Genomic DNA, 11,454 nt, shown 5'->3' with positions numbered 1-11,454 from the left:
GGACAGGTGTTGTATGTATGAAAGCTGTGTTGTTCAGCACCAAGGACAGGTGTTGTATGTCTGAAAGCTTTGGTGTTCAGCACCAAGGACAGGTGGGGTTTTATGTCTGACAGCTGTGTTGTTCAGCACCAAGGACAGGTGTTGTATGTCTGACAGCTGTGTTGTTCAGCACCAAGGACAGGTTTTGTATGTCTGACAGCTGTGTTGTTCAGCACCAAGGACAGGTGTTGTATGTCTGACAGCTGAGTTGTTCAGCACCAAGGACAGGTGTTGTATGTATGAAAGCTGTGTTGTTCAGCACCAAGGACAGGTGGGGTTTTATGTCTGACAGCTGTGTTGTTCAGCACCAAGGACAGGTGTTGTATGTCTGACAGCTGTGTTGTTCAGCACCAAGGACAGGTTTTGTATGTCTGACAGCTGTGTTGTTCAGCACCAAGGACAGGTGTTGTATGTCTGACAGCTGAGTTGTTCAGCACCAAGGACAGGTGTTGTATGTATGAAAGCTGTGTTGTTCAGCACCAAGGACAGGTGTTGTATGTCTGAAAGCTGTGTTGTTCAGCACCAAGGACAGGTGGGGTTTTATGTCTGACAGCTGTGGTTTTAAGTACCATTGAAGATAAAGCATGTCGTGGTGAGACAAAAGCGTAGTAGTTCTACCACTTGTGTTACGTTGAGGGTTGTCATTTCCGAGAGAGTCTCGTCATTCTTTAGTCGTTGCTTAATGACGTCAACTGCTTCTTGAATGGGGGTACTTGTGAAGAGTGCAGTGACGTCATACGACACCATTTCTTCGTCCTCACCGACGGTTGACTCGCTGATCTTATTTACGAAATGTTTAGATTCTTGATGTAGTACTGGTTCTTGCCCACGAATGGACTGATAATGTTGGCAACAAACTTGGCCACATGATAGGAAATTGAGCCCATGCATGAAATGATGGGTCGTAGTGGTCTTAGGTAGCCCGTAGAACTTGTTGCTCTTCCTTTGTCAGCAGGAAGAATGATGACCGTTTTGTCCTGTCTCAGATCGGACAATGCTTCCTTCTCTTCATGACTGATGTTGCTAGGTGGTAATTTGCCTTCTTGATCATGTCAACAGCCTTGGCGCGTAGTTCGTCTGCGTCTGCGCTGTCCTCCTTCAAAATTCTGCATGCCTGTTCCATGCAGATAATCAGATGGTCTGTGGGGATCTTGGTAACAGTGAGCGCAAAGTTAAGTCCCTTACCCAGTATGTGTTTGTGAGATGTACTGAGCTCTTTATCTGATGAATTGATTACCCACTTGTCTAATTTGTCCGAGGGTAATGTCCTCTTTGTGTCACCTGTGTTGTCGTGCTTCAATTTCAGTCTCTGGTATTTCCCCACCTGTCGCTCCTTACAAGCGGTGAATTCCCGCTGTGCTGTGTGTTGCGTAATCCCCCGCACCTGTGTCATGACGCTGTCGGGTGGCAACGATGTCAGCTCTTTGTTTACTTGTTCCTCTTTGCTCCGCAAGTACTGCAAGTACAAAGTTATTTTGTCGGATCCTTTCACAGAAGAGAGTTGGCGCGAGTACACAACCCTGCTTCACCCTGTTGCTGACTGGAAAGTGCTCTGAGAGGTCGTTGCTGCTTCTAACCTGGCCGCGCTGATGTTCGTGCAGCTGGATGGCCATGTTGAGGAACTTTGGGGGAAACCTAGACGCTCCAAGAATTCCCATAGGCATTTCCTACTCACAGTGTTAAACGCCTTTGACAGGTCGACAAAGGTGACGTCCCTTGTTCTGTTCACGGCATTTTTCCTGAAGTTGCCTTAGCATAAAGACCATATCGGTGGTACCCCTGTTGGCTTTGAAGCCGCACTGGCTCTCAGGGAGGTGGTTCTCTGCAACAGCAGGAACCAGTCTGTTGAGGAGGACTCTTGCTAGGATTTTGCCTGCGATGGAGGGGAGAGTTATCCCCCTGTAGTTCGAGCAGTCAGCCTTTTCTCCTTTGTTCTTGTACAATGTGATGATGACCGCGTCTCTGAGGTCTTGCGGAAGTTTTCCCTGTTCCCAGCAGCTCACAAAGTGTTCATGAAGTTTGGAGTGAAGTGCTGCACCTCCATGCTTCCATATTTCTGGTGGTATGCCATCGACACCTGCTGCCTTGCCACTTATCTGTTTGTCTACGGCTTTGGTGACCTCTTCAAGGGTCGGTGCTAGGTCCCGCTCCTCTTTTAGAGGTTGCTGAGTAATCCGCTGGAGTGCTGAATCATCCACAGTGCGATTGACACTGAATATGGTTTGGAAGTGTTATGACCAGCGGTTCAAGATGGATGCCTCGTCCGTAAGTAGACTCTGGCCATCGGCACTGCGCAAAGGAGCTACCAGCTGGTGAGTTGGGCCATAGATCGTCTTTAGAGCTTCGTAGAAACCCCTATAGTCAACATTGTTGGGACAGAGCTGCGTTTTCTCAGCAAGGTTGGTCCACCACCTGTTCTTGATGGTTCGCAGTTTCCGCTGGAGGTGGCTTCATGTGGAGCGGAAGACAGCTTTCTTTGAGGGACAGGAAGGTGAGCAAGGTGGGCCTGGTGGGCAGTTCTCTTCTTGGCCAGTAGTTGCTGGATTTCTGGGTCATTTTCATCGAACCAGTCTTTGTTCTTCTTTGCAAAGAAACCTAGGACTTTCTCAGAAGACTTCAGGATGGCGGTTTTCAGTTGAGCCCAAAGTGTTTCTGGACAGGTGTCTGTGGGGCAGTCCGAATCTTCCAACTTTGACTGCTAGGCTTGATTGGAGATCAGCTGTTTTTCTGCTGGAATATAGTGTTTGTGATGGCGAGTTGCATCTCAGCACAGAACTCCAACATGAGACGTCCGTTGTCGTTGCAGTTCCCGACGCCATGTTTCCCGAGGGCTTCTTTCCAGGCTTCTGAATCTCGGCCTACTCTGGCGTTGAAGTCCCCAAGGATGACGACCTTGTCGTCTGCGGGGGTGTTCCGTACTAGGTTGCGCAGTTCTGTGTAGAACATGTTCTTGTCAGCTGGGTCAGCTTGGAGAGTTGGGGCGTACACGCTGAAGAGGGTAATGTACTGCTTCTTTCTCAGTGGGAGGCGCATGGACATGATGCGGTCAGAGTGACCTGTTGGCAGGTTCTCCAGCTTTGCTGCTATGGTATTCTCGACCATGAAGCCAGCTTCTGAGAGACATCGCTCTGACTGCGGCTTGCCTGAATAGTAAAGGGTGTAACCTGCGCCCTGCTCATTGAGGCTGCCGACTTCACTGAGGGCAGCGATGTCCACATTCAGACAGCTGAGCTCATGTGCAACTAGAGCAGAGCGGCGTTGAGGGCGGTTGCTGTCTGTTGAGTCTAACATGGTCCTGACATTCCAGTAGCAGGTGTGGACCCACTATTCCTCGTCTTTGTTCGTCCGCTGGGAAAGATGCCCGTCGGCCACGGCAGCCAACTGGGTCAAGTGAAGATGAGCTTTGTTTAGGCCACCTTTTCTAGGCCTGTCTCCATGTGGAGCAAGCAGTGCTCCCCTAAACAGGGCTGCTTGGTCGTTCAGGGTGCTGCCGGGTGATGTTGTCATCTTCGGGTCAACAATCAGACGACCAATATCCTGAACCGCCTGCATGCAGGATTGGGGCTGCGGCTTGGGTGACATCTTCCACCTGCCGGTTCGCTCCTTTCCCATCGCTACAGGACTTGGAAGTGAGGGCTGGGGTGTGGACTTGAGCCTGGGCCTGCGCACAGGTGTTTTTAGGTGAGAGACGGTGTGCGCATAACTGTTTACACCCGGGGTTTATTGTAAGAAAGCCACATACGTTTACGTTAATTTAAGATGTCTTCATGCAAATGTTACAAGAGGCAAACTACTGATAGTGATTCTATTCTTGCTTTGTACAACAAGGCGGAAAAACACATACACAATGTCATGAACATGGTTCTTTCAGGACATCAGTTGCGACCCTCATTCTCCAGTAATTGGTACGTCCTGAATTTTTTGATGCTATGCAAGATACAAAGAGTCAAATTACTAAAGGAAAAATATGGGATATGATATCTATTTTCACATCCCTGCATAGTCAGATCCAATACCATGTAACACAACCGAAATTTGATTAAGAAAAAAAAGAAAAAGTTAAGTCCGGAAGAATTGAACTAGTTATCTGTTCTTTTTCCAAGAATTACTTTGAAATAAATGCTCACTACGATAACCAGCATGATAGAATTATCTGACAGGCCTATCCCTGTGACAGCTGCCCTGACCCTGCAGCTGTCCGACGTCAGTCAGGTACTGTTACATCACCAGGGCATCTGATGTGTGCCAGCCGGACAACGACCGAGAAATGGTCAAGGATTTTAACGAAAAGCACCGAAGAACCCATCGGAAATGCAGGAATCGTGAAAGAAACTTTTAAAATCAACTTTGACTGCGAAAGCCGGTACTAAAGCATAAGTTTCGATGGCAAGAAAAATTTTGAGTCATATTACGCTGCATGTTGGTCCTGTTGTATAAGAAACGTAAAGAATTTCAGCAAAGGACACACACAGTTTCATACACAATGTGATTTTATTGAAAGAATACTGTTTGAGTTCCTGTCTACACAAACACTGTCACTGACACACACACACACACACACACACGCGCACACACACACACACACACACACATACATAACACATACATAACACATACATACATAACACATAACACATACATACATAACACATACATAACATACTTATAAATTAAAGACTGACTTTTGAAAGTATTCATCTAAATCTTTATCTCAAATACATTCTTAAAGCTTTCACTTTGTCAACAAATCATCTCGCGTGGTCATTGTCATACAAACGGAGATGTGAACCGTTTAATATTTGACATTCTCGAAAATAAATGGTACGTCCCATGTTTTGGATTATCAACGGTCGTCCAACATTAAATAAAAATAGTTCATATTTGGCATAAATTCGTACGTGTATGTTAAGAATATAACAATGTTGCTGAAAATTGTCAGAAAGTGTATTTTGGCTCACAAATTAGACAACTTATCCAGAGGATTCCATCTACCTCTATTATCCATTGGTGGCTAAAGCTAGGATTTATAACAAACATAAAACAGTCAAATAAAGCAAACACATAATGGCACCTCGAATCAACACCCAAGTGGTGTTGGACGATTTTCAGCATGTTACTGTATTGAGAGCTTAGGTTAGCTGCAACTATCTCGGTAATTTTTCTCGTTTGTTGAAAGCAGAATTATCAGGGACCATCGCATTGCGATAATTCTCAGCCTGATCTTCCGAACTAATAGATCTTGTCTGGCTCTCTCGTGCAATGGCTCTTAAAGTAAAGTGATGATAGCATATTTTGTTTCTTCGACATTGGGCAAACGAAATTTGAAACGATTGGCATTTACCATCCTAGACCTTGACGGATCGTTTGCAACCACGTGGGTGGTTGTCTTACATACATAAGAAGTACAGACCCCAAACAATGGCAAACCAAAATAAAGGTGATTCAATTATATCTTGGGAGGTTGGGGTTTTTAAAAAGCTTAAAAGTAAACAGGTTTCCTATAGAGCGTTTTCGTGTGGCGTCAAATGGACACCAACATGGAGACGGACGCAGCTGTTTGCATTTCAGTGAATCGTAGCTCAAGTGTTGTCAGACAACTGCAGTTTCTGCATTAAACTATCCTCGCTATACCCCCCCAAGATGCAAACAGTCAAACACCACACACTGTTTAGGGGGGAGCCGTCTGCTTTAGGCACGGGCACAGCACGGAGTTTAATGAATCCAATGAACATTTATTACACTGTCATCGTGTGCCTAGACAGTCTAGAACACTCGACTCAATACAAACAAAACTTGCCGAAAGATTACTGTAACAACGGTCGAAACATAAAGGAACTCGACAAACGGCGAATTAGTCAACTGACTACATTGTTTGCCGGCTACGCAACCCCTAAAAAAACCTTGCTTTAGTGACAAGGCCAAAAAAAGTAGGGGACGTACACCAGAGCCCAATGCAAACAATATCTCCTCTGGGATTTCTTACTAAATAAAACAACGATCAACTCGAGAAATCCTTCGATGGTGCCCTCGTGCCTGGTAGCAAGGCCTCGAATGAAGATCACATCTTCAGTCCTCCCTTTATCCCCTCCTAGCACCTGCTCTCCACCTGTGCTCATTAATCAACAGTCACCTGTGTACAGCTCAAACACACAATGTGTTAATGCAGAAACTCAATTTCACGCTAATGACTACGTCAAACGCTAGAAATTAGTCTTTTCTGCATTAAACTATCCTCGCTATACCCCCCCAAGATGCAAACAGTCAAACACCACACACTGTTTAGGGGGGAGCCGTCTGCTTTAGGCACGGCATCTTGTCGACTGATCAAAGAAGGGGAAGAAATGGAACGCTCCAAGTACCTGAAAGTCTAGAGGCAAAGAACTGGTCATCTATCTTTCAGATGATGTGTAGAATAACCTTCCTTTTCACTTTTCCATCTTCCTATAAACATCCTGTCTGCGCAGTCGTTACTTCTGCTAAAGTGGACCAAAAAACTGAAACATCAGCAACTACAATTTATGACAAGTTCTAAACTAATTCCCTGCACTAGTGTAGGACAGCTGCTTTTTCCTGAAGTTCTCTGGTCCTAGTAAGTCCTCTAGAAAAAGAAAATCAATGTGACCTAAATAACAATACTTTTCCAACATAGCAACAGTACAAATTATGTACAGTCTAATTATTATTAATTAACAGTCAAAGGTTAATAACTGCCCTTGTGTTATAACCACCTTCTTCTTTTCTAGAAGACTATTTGCTGCTGTTAAATGATTACCGACAACCTAAAAATTTCCAGATGAATCAAGTTCTGCCTGCAAATGTACCCACCTAAAAGGTGTAAAATGGTTTCTCAACCGCTGCAAAGAATGACTTCTAACACATACAACACAAATAAAAGTACTGTTGAAAGAACAATCTCTGGGAATTAACCCGGAAACTGCTTCCACTTCTCGAATCCCAACAATAATACTAGTCCTGTGTACCCTCTACTCTGCTAGCCAATACGGTAGTATGTCAGCTACTAAAGTAATGGATCTTGGATCTTATCCGTAACCTTACAAAATCCTTCCTTCATAACGTCTGAAACTAATTAAACATACAACAGTTAATATCTTGTACAGAAAACATTACTCAATACACAAACCTAAGTAAAACAACTTTCAAACAAGTTAACTCCACTCTTAATTAGTTATGTCACACTTAAGCAACAAAGTATTCTCTAAATAGATCTGAAGACTGCCGTATTTCATAACCTGCAACGTAAACAAAAACATGAAAGTATGGTCATCCAAATAAAACAAATTACTTCTTTCAGTAGCCAAATATGATACAAATATTACTACTCGTGCACCTCCAGAAACAAATTGTTTCCTATTGGCCAAGTGCCAACAAATTCTGTCAAAATAAGAGACCACAAAATCACTGAGCTCAAATGCCTACAAATATAAGAAACTCAGACACAACCTGACACAAATTTTTCATCATGACGAAAAGCTAGCCTGAAAGGCTCATAATTCAGCCTGCGGATTGCTGAAAATCCAGGTATCCGTCAAGTCATACTCACTCTCAAGAACAAAAGAACTAAACTATACAGCAAGTAGTGTATAAAATGTAACTTTACTCATGCACGCCAATTTGGTCTTCATTCTTAGGGCTTACAAACACCTGCAAAATGTTACCGGGCTCATACATAACAAAAACAGTACAATAGCACATTTAAACTTCCTGCCCAATGTATCAATCAGCTGCACCAACATTTTTGCAAGTAGAGACTGTGAAACACATCCATGTAAGTTTGTGAGGTGTGAAACAGGTGTTCAGCTGAATCAATGCTTAATTCTGCATCCTTTCTGCATCCTTTCTGCAAACAACAAATCATGTATATCAAAATATGTGATATTGTGATATATTAAACAAAGGCTATGCAATAATCATGTACATCTGCGTGCTCTCTCAGAGTCTCTGCGAACGACAAATCGCCTGCATCCAAAAATATGTATAACTAAGACTGTGAAACATCACCGGAACAAATGTGCGTACTCTCTGCAAACAACAAAACACCTGCATTAATATATATGTATAACAAAAACTGTAAAATGTCACCAATATATCTGCATACGTCTTCTCTGCAAAAAAAGAAATAACCTGAATCCATATTTGTGTGTAACAAAGCCGTAAACATCACGAAAGATAAATGTGTGCTCTCTGCAAACAAAATATGACCTTCCTAAATGTACCCGTATAACTAAGACTTAAACATATCTGCATGTTCTCTGCAAACAAAGTTCATCCACATCTTTGTTTAAGCTTCTAAAAACAGAATAAACGTGACGAAATGTGTAGACGAATCACCTGCTCTCCAAAGATGTTGCACGACTGTATGGCAGATACATCAATACAGCCTGCAAAACAAAAAATAAAACACCACAGACGTTTTTAGACAAATCAACTGACAACTGAACATTGTCCATCTCCGGGGTCATCAATTCCACAACCTGTATTCCTTATCACTACCAGGGCATACAAATGACGGCATAAAATTGCCGGGCTCAAACAGCAGCCTGCCCATGCAACAAATTGTGCTAGTCCACGCCTTTATTGGGGCGTACCATCACAGGTATATCACTACCATGCTCATGCATATCAATTGCGGTTAAAAATCAACATTCCAATTACCCGCTCAATGCATCAAGTGTATCAACGTTTGTGAAAGACAGAAAGAAACATCTCCAGGTATGTTGTGAACTCGATCCAAACAGAACACCTGCATCGATGCTCGAGCAAAACACAGACTGTAAAATATCACCAAATGTAAATCTGCATCCTCTCTGCAAAGTGCAAACAAATCACCTAGTATATCAAAATACGTGTATAACAAAGAATAAAACACCAAGGGTATCTGAGTGCTTTCTGCAAACAAGACATCACTTGCATCAGTATATGCGTAAAACAAATACTGAAATATGTCTGCGTGCTCTCTAGCAAACAAAAATTATTCCATACCTTTGTTAAAGCTTAACAAAACTGGAGAAAAAATACACTACTAAGAATAATCTTCATGTGTAGAATAATCGTCTGCTCTCCACCGATAACACACTGTTTCACCACTGTATAGCGACGAAATCAATGCAACCTGCAAAAAAATGGATAAAACAATTGGGGCACATCAACTGACAACTAAACATTGTCCATTTGCGCGCTTGTCAATTCCAAGTCATGTATCCTCTCATCAATCCTAGGGCATACAAGTGACGGCATAAAATCGCCGGGCTCAAAGAACAGCCTGCCCAAAACATCGTGCTGTCCATGCCATTTCTGCGGCATACCATGACAATAAAATAATCACCTGGGTAAAATAACGTCACCATATAAATTACCTGCTCAATGCATCAACTGCCCCTGTAATTGGGCGACATCACCATGTATATCTGCATTCTCTCTGCAGTCAACACATCACCTGCACCAATGCTTGTGCATATCATGTCAATGACTTCAAAAAATCACTAGTAATAAATGCGTTCTCTCTACAAACAATAGATCAATCTCAGCAAAATACGAGCATATCAAAGATAATGAAAATGAAAAACGGTCTCAAATTCCACAATACGTAAACACCAAACTACTGCTCTTTATTATTCATTTCTATTCATTTCTGAATATAAAAGACGGCGGTAGCAAGACCTTCCAAATCTATCTATTTAACTAAAACAAAACATACCTTTACGCCACTGCATTTGGCGGAAATACTGAGGGCGGTAGTAAACCCACAGCAATGCATCCACAGCCAAGATATTACCTGTTCACATGTCTAAAAATATAAAAAACGGCATAAAGAAACATGATTACGTGTATAAGTACTCATTGACAACCTCAGTGAGTATATATGGAATACCTTTGTGCAAATGAAAGACAGTGAAACATCATCATGTGTATCTACTACACAGACAACAGCACATCACCTGTGATACTGCTGAGGAAATTAATTACGACATAACATCAACACCAAAAACTGCTGAATGCCAACAACAGATTATTTGCATATCAATGATGGAGTATAATCATCATGTATAAGTATCATCTCATCGCAGAAAAAGATTCTTAGGCTTATCCATTCCAATACAGACAACACATTAACGTTGTCACTAACTGAAAATACGAAAACGGCGTGATACTACCATGAACATATGCACGTTCCATGCTCCTAAAAGAGTCTCCGAAAGTCTATGTCCTCCTTGTTGTGCAGAAGAAACATCTTGCCGGGAACTCTGCCGCAAAGACTTGCGATGTCCGGTAGTCGTGGCTCAATTTCGCCTCCTGGCCAAGATCCTATTTCAGTCTCCTGAAGTCTCTCTCCTTGTTGTTGTTGTACAGAAGAAAGACCTTGGCGGGAACTCTGCCGCAAAAACTTGCAATGTCCGGTAGTCGTGCCTCAACGTAGCCTCCAGGATTCCTCGCGAAAATAAAACAACGATCAACTCGAGAAATCCTTCGATGGTGCCCTCGTGCCTGGTAGCAAGGCCTCGAATGAAGATCACATCTTCAGTCCTCCCTTTATCCCCTCCTAGCACCTGCTCTCCACCTGTGCTCATTAATCAACAGTCACCTGTGTACAGCTCAAACACACAATGTGTTAATGCAGAAACTCAATTTCACGCTAATGACTACGTCAAACGCTAGAAATTAGTCTATCTTCTAGCCCTCTCATGAATGGAACATTGAAGCCGGAAGGAATCGTAAAATTCAAAGGTTTTGTCCATTCTGCTCAAATGAAATTGAAGGTGAACGTCACTTTATCAAGGATTGTTCAAGATATGAGGATAAACACTCAAAGCTATTCACCTTTATTTCCGCTTGTTCAAATGAATTCAATGCACTCCGTTCTGTTGATAGATTCAATTACATACTAGGAGGTGATAATCCTTACTGTGTACAGATAGGTATATACATCAAAGAATGTTTGGACATTAGAAATGCAATGCATAAGTATACGGCACGTGAAATTACGATATGTTGCTCTATCCCATATGATTGTGTGTAATCAAACTCATTTGTATGCACCTATTCGTTTGTATGTATGTATAGATATAGCAGACCTTACGAATTTAGCCGCTGTGCTTTTGTTGTGTCAATAAAGATCTTCTATCATAATTATACCCTTGTCAATTTTCATCAAAAATATCTTTTCCATTGGCTATTTTTGTGATTTCTGTTGATATATTGTTCCATTAATCTATTAAGGATACTCTGATATGTTTTAAGCGTAAAAAAATTAATAATCATTTGTCTCATTATCATAATTTATGCGAAATGAGTAAAAATGACATTTTACACCAAAATGCTACATTTATTCTGAAAAAGCGGTATCATACTTTTCTAAGCATGATCAACCAAGTCCGATTTTTTTCATTTGCAACATTG

General features: G+C 42.3%; 1 long non-coding RNA gene across 1 annotated transcript; it reads right to left on the bottom strand.

The window, feature by feature from the left end:
- Positions 1–5,706: 5,706 nt before the first annotated feature.
- Positions 5,707–10,725, bottom strand: LOC136440630 (uncharacterized). Its single transcript, XR_010756688.1, has 2 exons — positions 10,212–10,725; positions 5,707–9,844 (listed from the first exon to the last, which is right to left on the bottom strand). It is a non-coding gene; the product is annotated as an uncharacterized lncRNA (long non-coding RNA).
- Positions 10,726–11,454: the final 729 nt, after the last annotated feature.

This window comes from Branchiostoma lanceolatum, chromosome 8 (assembly GCF_035083965.1).
Source record: "Branchiostoma lanceolatum isolate klBraLanc5 chromosome 8, klBraLanc5.hap2, whole genome shotgun sequence".
Lineage (NCBI taxonomy): Eukaryota > Metazoa > Chordata > Leptocardii > Amphioxiformes > Branchiostomatidae > Branchiostoma > Branchiostoma lanceolatum.
The sequence above is the reverse complement of the archived record's forward strand: the minus strand, read 5'-3'. Positions and strand labels throughout refer to the sequence as shown.